The 14,198-nt window shown below is 35.9% G+C and overlaps 1 long non-coding RNA gene across 2 annotated transcripts in view; it reads left to right on the top strand.

Moving 5' to 3' along the window:
• LOC102179243 overlaps positions 1-14,198 on the top strand; it is a 158,523-nt gene that overhangs the window by 75,289 nt on the left and 69,036 nt on the right. For both annotated transcript variants that reach the window (XR_001919955.1, XR_001919956.1), the window contains exons 3-4: positions 12,967-13,100; positions 13,213-13,291. This is a non-coding gene — a long non-coding RNA (uncharacterized LOC102179243). The remainder of the gene's footprint in view (positions 1-12,966; positions 13,101-13,212; positions 13,292-14,198) is intronic.

The raw sequence follows: 14,198 nt of genomic DNA, 5'->3' as shown, positions 1-14,198 counted from the left end.
ATATTCACTGAATACTTATTATATTCTAGACACTGTGCCAAGCCCTTTCTATAAATGATTCCCCAATTTTCATAACAAATTTATGAAGGGAACTGAGGTTCAGAAGCGACCTTAAGGAATTTAGACAAAAGTAACATTTCAAGGAAAAAGTAGAGCTGCAATCATTGAAAACTACTAATAAGTGTGATCTACTTGTAGTCCTCAACTGCAAGACATTTCTCTCTAGGGAGGCGTAACAGAACCTCCCTTCTGTGGGCAGGATGATGGAGTGGATGAGGAGGTTAATAAAAGCATGGTCAATGTTGGAGTTTAATAACTGGAAATTGAAAAGCAAATTACAAATTTTATGATACAACTGAGGGAAAGTAAAGCTTGACAAATGTTGCCACGTGGTCATCTACAGAAGGTAGGGTCTAAATTCTGGGCTTCAGTGACTCTGAATGGTGAGAGGCAAGAAGAGGTGAGGCTCTCCCCACCTCCCCTGACCAACCAAGGTTCTGTTTCAGGAACTCTGCGGGTTGATGTGGGATACTTAGGTTTATCAAAGGGGATGGGTTGTAAAAGGTTAATAAACTCCCATCTAATGAAGCCAGTAATTGCCAAATTTCTACTACTTTGAAGTTCTGTTGACCCAGAAAACCTAAAAGTTGTGTTTTCATTCTGTTATTCTGATTCAATGTACTGAACAATGACTCTGTCTTCCACTTTCCCTCTGTGAAGTTCGGGCTGGGTAAAGCTGGACACTGCACAGAATACACACATTCCCTGTGATCACTGTGAAAATCAGACCTTAAAACTAAAGAATTTGTGGTACTATAAGCAAAACCAGCACTGTAAGGCCAAACAAAGATTAGAAAAGAGGTATCTGAACTGAAAACAGCAATAAAATGCTTTCCCGTACATGGCTATCTAGGAATCTTTCTCCAGAATTGGTAGATTCAGTTTAGTTCAGTTCAGTTCAGTTCTGTCAATCAGTCATGTCTGACTCTCTGTGACCCCATGAACCACAGCATGCCAGGCCTCCCTCTCCATTACCAACTCCCGGAGTCCACCCAAACCCATGTCGATCGAGTCAGTGATGCCATCCAGCCATCTCATCCTCTGTCGTCCCCTTCTCCTCCTGCCCTCAATCTTTCCCAGCATCAGGGTCTTTTCCAATGAGTCAGCTCTTCGCATCAGATGGCCAAAGTATTAGAGTTTCAGCTTCAACATCAGTCCTTCCAATGAACACCCACAACTGATCTCCTTTAGGATGGACTGGTTGGATCTCCTTGCAGTCCAAGGGACTCTCAAGAGTCTTCTCCAACACCACAATTCAAAAGCATCAATTCTTCGGTGCTCAGCTTTCTTCACAGTCCAACTCTCACATCCATACATGACCACTAGAAAAACCATAGCCTTGACTAGATGGACCTTTGTTGGCAAAGTAATGTCTCTGCTTTTTAATATGCTGTCTAGGTTGGTCATAACTTTCCTTCCAAGGAGTAAGTGTCTTTTAATTTCATGGCTGCAATCACCATCTGCAGTGATTTTGGAGCTCAGAAAAATAAAGTCAGCCACTGTGTCCACTGTTTCCCCATCTATTTGCCAAGAAGCAATGGGAATGGATGCCATGATCTTAGTTTTCTGAATGTTGAGCTTTAGGCTAACTTTTTCACTCTCCTCTTTCACTTTCATCAAGATGCTCTTTAGTTCTTCACTTTCTGCCATAAGGGTGGTATCATCTGCTTATCTGAGGTTATTGATATTTCTCCCGGCAATCTTGATTCCAGCTTGTGCTTCATCCAGTCCAGCGTTTCTCATGATGTACTCTGCATGTAAGTTAAATAAGCAGGGTGACAGTATACAGCCTTGACGCACTCCTTTTCCTATTTGGAACCAGTCTATTGTTCCATGTCCAGTTCTAACTGTTGCTTTCTGACGTGCATACAGGTTTCTCAAGAGGCAGGTCAGGTGGTCTGGTATTCCCATCTTTTTCAGAATTTTCCACTGTTTATTGTGATCCACGCAGTCAAAGGCTTTGACATAGTCAACACAGCAGAAATAGATGTTTTTCTGGAACTCTCTTGCTTTTTCCATGATCCAGCGGATATTGGAAATTTGATCTCTGGTTCCTCTGCCTTTTCTAAAAGAAGCTTGAACATCTGGAAGATCATGGTTCATGTATTGCTGAAGCCTGGCTTGGAAAATTTTGAGCATTACTTTCCTAGAGTGTGAGATGAGTGCAATTGTGTGGTAGTTTAAGCATTCTTTGGCATTGCCTTTCTTAGGGATTGGAATGAAAACTGACCTTTTCCAGTCCTGTGGCCACTGCTGAGTGTTCCGAATTTGTTGATTAGACCAAGAAAATCATAGCTACCTACATTGAAAAGGCCTCTGAAAACTATTTATGACAATTGTTATAACTTTAAGTAGAAAATCAAGGCCCAAACTGGGTTTACCTGAGGCTGCAGAGAGAGAAAGTGACTGAGCTGAGATTAGAACCACTGCATCCTAACTTTTGGCTCATTCTATCATATTATCTAATGATAGAATGGAGCCCTCTTCATTACATTATTGACCAACAAACGGAGTGCCTTTTTCCTATGCTTATCATACTGTGTTTTTAACAGATGGTGTTATTTGGCAGATGTCTTTTAAACTATGGCCTGAAACTGAAGTGAGATGGTAGCATGCTTTGTTGTTCTGGATTCCCCAAACAGTCTTCACCTTCTTTGGGGAAATAAAAGTACATCTGACCTCTAAACAATGCTGGTCCACTTATATGCAGATATTTTCAATAATATGCACTATACTACTACATTTATGTGGACTTTCCAGGTGACTGCCAATGCAGGAGCCACAGGAGCCACAGGTTTGATCCCTGGGTTGGGAATATCCCCTGAAGGAGAAAATACCAACAACTGCAGTATTCTTGCCTGGAAAATCCCAAGGACAGAGGAGCCTGGTGGGCTACAATTCATGGAGTCAAAAAGTCAGACACAACTGAGCATGCACTCATAATACATCTATGTAGTACAGATTCAACCAATCTGTAGATGTGGACACTTGGATATGGAATTGTTGTTTAGCTGCTAAGTTGCGTCCGATCCTTGTGTAACCCCATGGACTGTGGCCTGCCAGGCTCCTCTGTCCACGGGATTTTTCAGGGAAGAATACTTGAGTAGGTTGCCATTTCCTTCTTCAGGGGATATTCCTGACTCAGAGATCAAACCTGTGTCTTCTGCTTGGTAGGCGGATTCTTTATCACCTAGCCACTGGCTATAAAATTTTATGCAGATTTTTGACTACACAGAGGTTTGGTACCCCCAGCCCCAACCTCCCTGACACTGTTCAAGGGTCAACCTAATCTAATATACGTCTGATCTTAGTATTCTGTTACCTGGCTAGGAAGTTGGCATGTGACCCATGCTAATGCTATCAGAGACCTTCCCTGGGTTTGTCTAAACTTGAAATCTTTTTTGCTCTGGTCAAGGAACCGACAGCACAAGAGCAGTGAGGCCACTAGTTACTATGAGCTCTACTCTGCGAAGAAGCACACTGGCAAAAAACAGAATGAAGCCAATATTCATTGTTTAAATGTCCAAGTTCAAATGTTCACTCTGCCTCTTCTTACATGACTTCTGTAAGCCTCAGCTTCGTCATCTAAATATAAGCCTACCAGGGTGAAAATTCAGTTATATGATGTATTAAAAGCACCATTTAGAGTGCCTGATACATAATAAACGCTGAACAAAACAAAGAATGGAAGGTAATTAAGTTCCTACTATACTTCTTTCTATGGATTTTGAATAACTATATTGCTATGTGTTCTTATTCTATTCATGAGGTTCTTGGCAAAGTTAATCTACACCACTCACAGTGGTTTACAAATAGCTGAGCTTTGCTGCACATAGAGTTTGTATAGTAACTAGTCAGGTAAATATGATGAATAAAGTCTACTCTTGGAGTGTGCTAGGTGGGAGGCAAAAGAGTATCAGGGGTCTTAGTGAGACATAGTCAGCAATTTCAGCTCTCTACCAAAAGTAAAGATGAAAGATGGTGGAGAATGTTGTCTTTCAAAACCTGGGCCCGTCTTCTGTCCTTTGGGGAAACTGTGGCTTTTGTGTATTTCCACTATAGCCATGACTGTAGCTCAGAAACTCTTTTTGAAAGTAAACTTAAATACTTTTCCAGCCCAGCTATGAGAGACAACTGCTGTGCTTAAAAGACAGGTGCAGTTTTTCATTTACTCAATGACATTTATTTGGTACCTATTGCATAGCTTGGTTCTTTCAAAGTAGCTGGAGATAGAGCAGTGATGGATAAATATCCCTACCACTTTTAAAGTCTCCCCCTTTTTTTTGTTATGGAGGTGAAATTCACACATAAAATTATTCATTTAAAAGTGAAAAATTCAAGGACTTCCCTGGTGGTCCAGTACCTTCCATTGCAAGGGGTGCAAGTTCAATCCCTGGTCAGGGAGCCAACATTCCACATACCTTGCGGCCAAAAAAACAAAAGCAATATTGTAATAAATTCAATAAAGACTTAAAAAAATAAATAAATAAAAGTGAAAAACTCAGAGGCATTTAGTACACTTACAATGTTGTGCAACCACCACTTCTGTCTAGCTCTAAAACATTTTTATCATCCAAAAGGAAAAGGTGTATGTGCCAAGTAGTTGCTTCCTACTTTCCCAAACTCTGCCTCTGAAAGCCACCAATGTAGGTTCTGTCTCTTTGAATTCTTCCTACAAATGGAGTCATACAATGTATGACCTTTGGTGCCTGGCCTTTTTCAGTTAGCACCGTGTTTTCAAAATTCAACTGTGTTGTACTTACCTCTTTTTAAAGGCCGAATAACATTCCATTGTACATATATATATATATATATATATCACACTGCATTTGTCCATTTCTGCTAATGGACATTTGGGTTCTTTCCACCTTTTGGCTATTGTGTATAGTGCTGCTATGAACTTCTATGTACATGCATTTGAGTATTTTTTCAATTCTTTTGAAAAGAATTGAAGGTATACACTCCAAGGTATACACCTTGCAGTGGGACTGCTGGGTCATAAAGAAATTCTATGTTTAACTTTTTAAGGAATTGTCAAACTGTTTTCCAAACTGGCTAAACCTCTTTATGTTCCTACCAGCAATGTATGAGGGTTTCAATTTCTCCATATTTTTCTTATACTTGTTATTTTTTATATTTTTCATTACAGCCATCCAGTGGGTGTGAAGTAATGCCTCACTGTTAATTTTGTTTTCCCTCATGACTAACAATGTGGAGCATCCTTTTTGTGCCTGTTGGCCATTTTTACTTCTTTGGATAAAGGTCTGTACAAATCCTTTGCCTATTTTTAAATAAGTTTTAAAAAATCTTTTTGTTGTTGAGGTTAAGAGTTCTTTATAGACCCCTACGAAATATATGATTTGCAATTACTTTATCCCATTCTGTGGGTTGCTTTTTCTCTTTCTTGATAATGTCCTTTGATGAACAAAAGCTTTTAATTTTATGGAAGTCAAGTTTCTCTACTATTTCTCTCGTTGCTGAGTCATGTACGAGCCCATGTGTCAAATTAAAGTTTATGGAGATTTAGTCCTATGTCGTCTTCTACGAATTTTGTAACTTTAGCTCTTGTGTTTATGTCACTGATGCATTTTGGGTACATGGTGTGAGGTAAGCATCCAACTCCACTCTGTGACAAATGAGTATCTAATACATCTACCATTTTGAAGAAAGGAAACATAATATTATGAACATAGTTAAAAAGTAAATTCCCAAGAGGAGTCTAAGGAGACAACTAAGGAGTCTAAGGAGACAACTAAATATAATATGGTACCTAGATTAGATCAGGTACCATGTTACAAAAGATGGTACGTATTACAATTACATACTATGCAAGGCAATCTACAGATTCAATGTAATCCGTATCAAATTACCAATGGTATTTTTCACAGAACTAGACCAAAAAAAATCTTAAGATCTGTATGGAGACACAAAAGACTCCAAATACCCAAAGCAATTTTGAGAAAGAAAACTAGAGCTGGAGGATTCAGGCTCCCTGACTTCAGCCGATATCACAAAGCTATAGTCATCAATCAGTACGGTACTGGCACCAAAAAATGGAAATACAGATCAAGGGAATAGGATAGAAAGTCTAAAAATGAATCCACACACCTAGGGTTAATTAATCTATGACATGGAGGCAAGATCCATACAATGTTGGAAAGACCATCTCTTCAACAAATGGTGTGGGGAAACTAGGCAGATACATGTAAAAACATGAAATTAGATCATTCTTTAACACCATACACAAAAATAAGCTCAAAATTGTTTAAAGACCTAAATGTGAGACTGGACATTATAAAGCTCCTAGAGGAAAACATAGGCAGAACACTCTCTGACATAAATTGTAGCAATATCTTTTTCAGTCTGTCTTTCAGAATAAAGGAAATAAAAACAAAAATAAACAAATGGAACCTACTGAAATTTAAAAGTATTTGCACAGCAAAGAAAACAATAAACAGAACAAAAATACAACCCACAGATTGGGAGAAAATATTTGCAAATGATGTGACCAACAAGGGATTGCTAAGTCACTTCAGTCGTGTCTGACTCTGTCCGACCCCATAAAACAGCAGCCCACTAGGCTCCCCCATCCCTGGGATTCTCCAGGCAAGAACAATGGAGTGGATTGCCATTTCCTTCTCCAAGGGATTAGTCTTCAAAATTTATAAACAGCTCATGAAGCTTACCATCATCAAAACAACCCAATTAAAAAATGGGCAGAAGATATACATTTCTCCAAAGAAGATATTCAGATGGCCAAAAGGCACATGAAAAGATGCTCAGCATTGATAATTACTATAGAAATGAAAATCAAAACTATAATGAGATACCATGTCATATCAGTCAAAATGGCTATCATCAAAAATTTCACAAACAATAAATGCTGGAGAGGGTGTAGAGAGAAGGGAACCCTTCTGCACTACTGGTGGGAATATAAATTGGTATAGCCACTATGGACAATAGTATGGAAGTTCCTTTAAAAACTAAAAATAGAGCTACCATGCTGCTGCTGCTAAGTCACTTCAGCCGTGTCCGACTCTGTGCGACCCCATAGACGGCAGCCCACGAGGCTCCCACATCCCTGGGATTCTCTAGGCAAGAATACTGGAGTGGGTTGCCATTTCCTTCTCCAATGCATGAAAGTGAAAAGTGAAAGTGAAGTCACTCAGTCGTGTCCAACTCTTAGCGACCCCATGGACTGCAGCCTACCAGGCTCCTCCATCCATGGAATTTTCCAGGCAAGAGTACGGCAGTGGGGTGCTATTGCCTTCTCCAAGAGCTACCATATGACCCTACAATTCCACTCCTGGAAATATACCCAGAGAAAAACATGGTCTGAAAGGATACATGTATTCTACTCTTTGACATATGAATATCTAATACATCAACCATTTTGAAAAAAGAAAACATAATATTATGAACATAGTAAAAAGTAAATTCCCAAGAGAAGTCCAAGGAGACATGACAATTAAATATAATATAGTACCTAGATGAGATCCTGTGACAGAAGATAGACACTAGTTCAAAACTAAGGAAACCAGAGTGAAGCATAAATTTTAGTTAACAATAATGCATCAGTCTTGATTTACTAATTGTGACAAATGTACCATATTAAGATTAGAAGCTAGTATTAGGGCAAACTGGGTGTGGGGTTTATGGGAACTCTTTGTGCTAGTTTTATAATTTTTTTATAAATCTAAAACTCTTATAAAATAATTTAAAAGTTATAAAAAGGTTAAGTGATTGTATTAAAAACAACTGCAATATCTAGGATAAATCTCATGAAAGATGTGCAGGATCTCTACACTGAAAACTATTACACACTGCTGAGAGAAATTTAAAGAGAGCTGGTGAGCTATATCATGCTCATGGATTAGTAGATTCAGTATCGTTAAGATGTCAATGCTTTCGCACTTGTTAATGATTTAGTGACATCCTAGTCAATGATTTAAAAAAGGAATAAAGTTGGAAGAGTTACACTAGCTGATTTTAAGCCTATTATAAAGCTCCAATAATCACAATACAATACTAACAAAAGTATTGACATATAGATCAATGGACCAGAACATAATCTGGAAAAAAACTAACACACCTATGGTAAACTGAATTGTTTTCATTAAATATGGTGGGAACACTGGACAGTCATATTAAAAAATAAATTATGTTTACCTCATGCCATAAACCAGAATTCATAGATCTTAAAGCCTAAAGGTAAGCCAAAACTACAGTATTTTTAGAATAAAATACAGGATAAAATTTTTGTCACTTTGGAGTAGGAAAAGATTTCTAAGACTAAATGTAAATCAAAAAGTGACACATTGGGCATTATTGAAATTAAAACTTTTTGCTCTTCAAAGGACAGCATTAGGAAAATGAAAAGGCAGGCTATATATTAGAGGAAAATATTATCAACACATGCCTCTGACAGAAGCCTTATATCCAGAATATATAATCCGGAATATAGTCAGTCCTTTTAAACTCAGTAATAAGATGACAATTCAATCAAAACACATAATACAGACTTGAAAAGGTACTTTCTAAAAGAAGATATATAGCTAATAAATACATGACAAAATACTTAACATCATATTAGCCTTCAGGGGAATGCACATTAAGACAAATGAGATACCACTGGACAGCAATAAAACGGCTAAAATTAAAATTTCTAACAACTGCAAGTATTGGCAAGGATATAGAGCAACTGGAACTCTTATACGTTGCAGACAGTCGTGTAAATGGTACTTCTTCTTGGGAAAACACTTTGGCAGCTTTTTTAAAACATTAAACTCTCTATGACTCGGCAATTTCATTCCTAGGCATTTACCTAAGAGAAATTATGACTTAGGTCCACGAAAAAATCTGGACCAGAATATTACAACTGCCTTATCTGTAATAGGCAACAACTGGAAATAATTTAAACGTCCATCAATAGATGAGTAGATAAACACACTGAGGTATATTTATGCAGTGTTATATTAAAAGGTATATTATAGGGACTTCCCTTGTTGTCTAGTGGCTCTCTGTTCCCAATGCAGGGGGCCTGGTTTCCATGCCTGGTCAGGGAACTAAATCTCACATGCTTCAGCTAAAGATCCTGAGTGCCCCAACTAAGACCTGGACCAGTCAAATAAATAATAAGTATTAAAAAATAAAAGGTATATTATAAAATATAAAATGGTATGTTTATAACATATGAAAAACATATGATAGACACATATTTATTCAAATGGAAATAAATGAAATTGGCTCTTTACTTAACTCTACACACAAACATGAAATGCACATAGATTAAGACAAAAGCTAAAAGAAAAAAATTTTAATTATTAGAGAAAAATATAGAAGAATATCTTTATAATACTGATATAGGGAAAGAGTTTCTAAATACGATAAAAGGCTTGAAAAAGAAAAGATTGGTGAATATGATTACATTAAAAATACTTAAAAGTTCATCAAAGCAAATTAAGAATAAAAAGAACTGTAACTAGAAAGAATTTAAAATACAGCAAGAATAAACATCTATATGATAATATAATTTCTATAGATCAATAAAAAATGAATTAATAGTAACATGCATAAATGAAAACCCCCAGTGGCTGATAAGCTTATTAAAAAATGTTCAACTCTTTTGAATTAAAGAAAACACAAATTAAAATCCAGTAACATAATCAGTGCTCCTTCTGGCAATAGCATACTAACAAATTTTAGAAAAATTCTCTCTCTAAGAGTAACTAGAGAAACTCAATATTTTTAAAAAAATCTTGAAAACATTGACACAGTAGGAATTTTCAATTCTAGGATTGGAGAGAGTGTGAAAATCCAAGGAAAGGAGCTTCAAATCTGAATTACGTTTCTCATTAACAAATTTGCTGATATGAAAGGAACAGTTTAGAGTTTCAAACTACTTCTACAGTTTTTCAAAGTCAATTCTCAGCACAAAAAATTATCAAAACACACAAAAAGATGAGATAACTAATAACCAAGGGCAAATAATAAGTATTAAAAATAGACTCACACAGGACATCCAGATATTCAGACATGGATAGTAAAATAATCAGGATGAATAGGTAAAAGTATTAATGAATGAAATACAACGGTAAAACAATGGGATCAAGTGGTAACTGGAGAATGGAAAAAGTGTAACAACTGAAATTAAGAACCCAATCAATGGGATTAATAGAAGTTAACACAGGTGAAAGGAGAATTAGGGTATGGGGAGACAGATCACAAGAATGAAGAGGTGTTATCTCCCAATATGATTTTGAGGCTAGCATACCCTTTAATACCAAAAGTTGACAGTCATGTTCCAAGAAAGTAAACCTATAGGCCAACCTTTTACATGAAAACAGATTTTAAAAATTCTAAGCAAAGTATCAGAATCCTGAATTCAGCAATATTCAAAAAGGATACTACACTACAAAAATGCTGAATTTATTCTAGGGATGCATGCTTGGGTTAACATTCAAAAATTGATCAATATAAATCAACATATCATAGCATGAAGGAGAAAATGCATATAAGTAACTCAATAGCTGCATGAAAAGCACTTAAAGTCTATATGCTTTCATGAAAAACTATAGCAAACCAGTATTGAAAGGAAACATCGTTATTCCAATAAATCATTTGTCAAAACTTACAATAATATATTTAATTGAAATACTGACTTTTACCTCAGACTGAGAATAAGACAAATGTGCCTATTATTACCTCTTCTATTTAATGACATACAGTTGGTCTTATCCTTTATTCCTATCCTTCAGGAATACTCTTGTATATAGTTTTTCAAACCAACAAAAATAGCCAGACAATTCAAGAGATGGTACTTTATAAATATGATATTAAACAACAAATGAACTTTTATGGAAGTGCTCACTTTCATTACTCATCAAACAAATAGAAATTAAAAGCACAATGTGAAACATAGCAGAATAGCTGTGGTAGAACAAACTGTATTTTCCCTTTGGATAATTATGTGACTGTACCTACTATAATTATACTTATATGTATCTTATGAGCCAGCAATACCCAACACAAACATATGCTTCAAAAGACATATACATAAATATGGTGTTAAACAAATACTAGAAATAATTCAAATTGTTGAAATAAATTAGTATAAGTAAATTTGGTGTAAACACATCCAAACAAACCATGCAACGATAAATGGTACTGAATTACTGCTTTGCACAACAGAAATGAGCCTCACAAACATCATGTTAAGCAAAAGAATCCAGACACAAAGATATGTGTCTTAGGGTACCATTTCACAGCAGAATTGTTTGTAATAGCAAGAATCTAAAGATAATCCTGATATCTACAAACAGAAAAATGGAGATGCTGTGAAGTACTTATAAAACAGAAGTTTAGAAATATTGAGAATGGACAAAGTAGTATTTCATGCATAGATACATGAAGTAAAAAAAAGCAAGTCTTAGAAGAAAATTGGATGGCATGATAATAAACTAACATACTGCTTGGAGAGATCTGTAGCTATCTTATGGTAAAACCCAAATTCAAAATAGTAGTTTTCTTTTATAGAATGTAAGCTCCATGAGTCAGGGCTTTTTATCTTTTTTTATTTTACTGTTTTGTAGTGCCCAGAACAGTGCTTGATATGTAATACTCATTTAAATAAATGCTCTTGAATAAATAAATAAATGAGGGGCGAGGGGCTCATCGAGGGAGTTGCAGCAGATTGGTTGAGTTCAGGTACTTAAGCTGGCCAGGGTACAAGTAATAGTGTTCCTTATAATACATATACGTGAGATGCAGTTTTCTGTATTGTAAAACATAATATTCTTTAAAAATAAAAACATGCTACTTAACTTTCATATTGCAAAGCTATGTAAATATAAAACAGACATCCTTACCCCATCTCTCAGACTCAGTGTATTCCTGCCTTTGCCTTGGCCTTCATGGGAGGCAGGAACACTGAGTAAAACGGTGGATGGTAGTCATAGGAAGAGCCCCAGAGAGACTGGTTGACACCATATTGTAGGTTAAAAAAGAAGATGAAAAATCAGCACAAATCAAAGTGTACATATTGATACATCCTGCTTTGTGCCTGAAAGAGCTAAGGAGTGAAAAATAAATATAAGTGGGTCCACTTGGGGGAATTTGAGGTCATGGATGACTTGTAAGAGGATCAGTATTTCTTTCTTATTTCTTCCCTTTCATCAGCTCCAAAGAGAAGTTCCATAGTATATGCAAAAGTCTCCTATCAATGAATCAGTACAAAATACCTATACAAGTGTGTCCCCAAAATACTGTCTTGGAAAAGAGGAAACTTGACCAATCTAACTACATGTACTAGTCTGCCAAATACACCATGAAAATCAACTGGAAATCAGTCCTGTTCTTTAGTTTCTTTAAACTCTTTTCTTCTTTCAAAAGCAAGCCATCTGTTTAATCAACCTAGAGGGTGAATGTTCTACTATTGTGCCCTTTTCCAGTAAATTCTGGCTGAACGCCTATGATGTGTCTAATACCTTATGGATGTGTGGAAAGCAGTAAGTTCTAGTTCAAAAGCAGCACAAATACAGAGCAAAGTGTATACCACAACTCACTTCATGAGTGATGAAACTGGGTAATTTCACTCCTTGCCATGTTATCCAGAAATCTACTTTGGTAGTATTCAATGTCATATGTATGTTATCTTAAGAACTTTTTATTCATTAGGATAACTTAAGGATGTTACAGAGATAAGTCACCAACTTCAAAAAGATATTTTATGATAAGTACACAGTCTTCAAAGAATTGCTATCAAAATATGTAAAAACGTCTACATACCAGTAACACAAACAATCCAAGAGAAAAATGTATAGAAAATAGGAGTAAACGTCTCACAGAGGAGAAAACACATACGTACAACAGATGTATAAAGAAATGTTCAATATCATTACTCATCAGGGAAATATAAATGAAGATCACAAGGAGACACCATTTTCCTGATATCTGAGTGGCCAAAATGAAGAAGGCTGACAGTACCAAGAAACAGAGAGGACGTGGATCCATAGGATTTCATATATATTACTGGTCAGAGGGTAAGTTGGCGCTATCTTATTAAATTCCAGTTTGGTATTCTCTCTAAAAGTTATGGATTCACATTCTCTATGATATGTGTTCTACAGTGAAATGTTTGTCCATGTCCAACAGGATGCAAGTACTCAAAGGCTCAGAGCACTGCTGTACACAGTGGCAAAAGCGTCATGACCACTCAAGTGCCCGCTGATGGGTAAGTGGATGCTTATACTATGGTATAGTCATCAGTGGAAAACAGCAGTCAAACCAAGTGAACTACAACAGCATACAATAAGATGACTCTCAGCAACATGCTATTAAATGAAGAAAGCTCCCAGTATTGCCAAAGCATGGTATGCTTTTTATAAAATTAAAAACAAGTAACATAAGAAAATGAGGTTTGGAATATACAGCAGCATGATTATAGTTAACAATATTATATTAGAAATCTGAAAATTGCTAGAGAGTAGATTTTTTAAATCCTTATCACACAAAAAATTGTGCAACTATGTTTAGTGATGGATGTTAACTAGACTTATCCGGTGACTATTTAACAATACATACAAGTATCGAATCATTATGTTGTACACCTGAACTAATACAGTGCTCTCTATCAATTATATCTCAATTAAAAAAGGAAATATATTTTTATTGTTTTGATATGCAATTATATGCACTTTATTTAAAAAGCAGAACATATTTAAAAATTGAATTGTTAATTATGTTCCACAATATTAAAAAAATAAAGCTTAGAAATATACAGGAAAGTGAACTATTTAAATAGGAAGTGAGAGAACAGTGATCATCGTATGTAGGGCCAGGTACAAGGATGTAGAAGAAAAGAATCCATGTATCATATGGCTAGATGCTGCCTTTTGTGATGATCTTAGCTTCTGTTTTGCACAATGAATTTGGGGATGCTTATTAAGGTATAAAATAACAAACAAAATAAATACAAATGGGTTATGAAAAGACCACTGATTACTGTGTCATAGAATAAAGATTATAGTTAATTTAATCCTGTGCATCTGAGGTTTATAGTAAAACAAACTATTTGTTACAAAGAGCGTATAAATGTAAAAATATAGTAAGATAGTTTTTAAAAGTTTAAATGAGAACAT

This window comes from Capra hircus, chromosome 22 (genome assembly GCF_001704415.2).
Source record: "Capra hircus breed San Clemente chromosome 22, ASM170441v1, whole genome shotgun sequence".
In the NCBI taxonomy this organism is placed as follows: domain Eukaryota; kingdom Metazoa; phylum Chordata; class Mammalia; order Artiodactyla; family Bovidae; genus Capra; species Capra hircus.
Note: the sequence above shows the minus strand (reverse complement) of the source record. Positions and strands in the feature narration are given on the sequence as shown.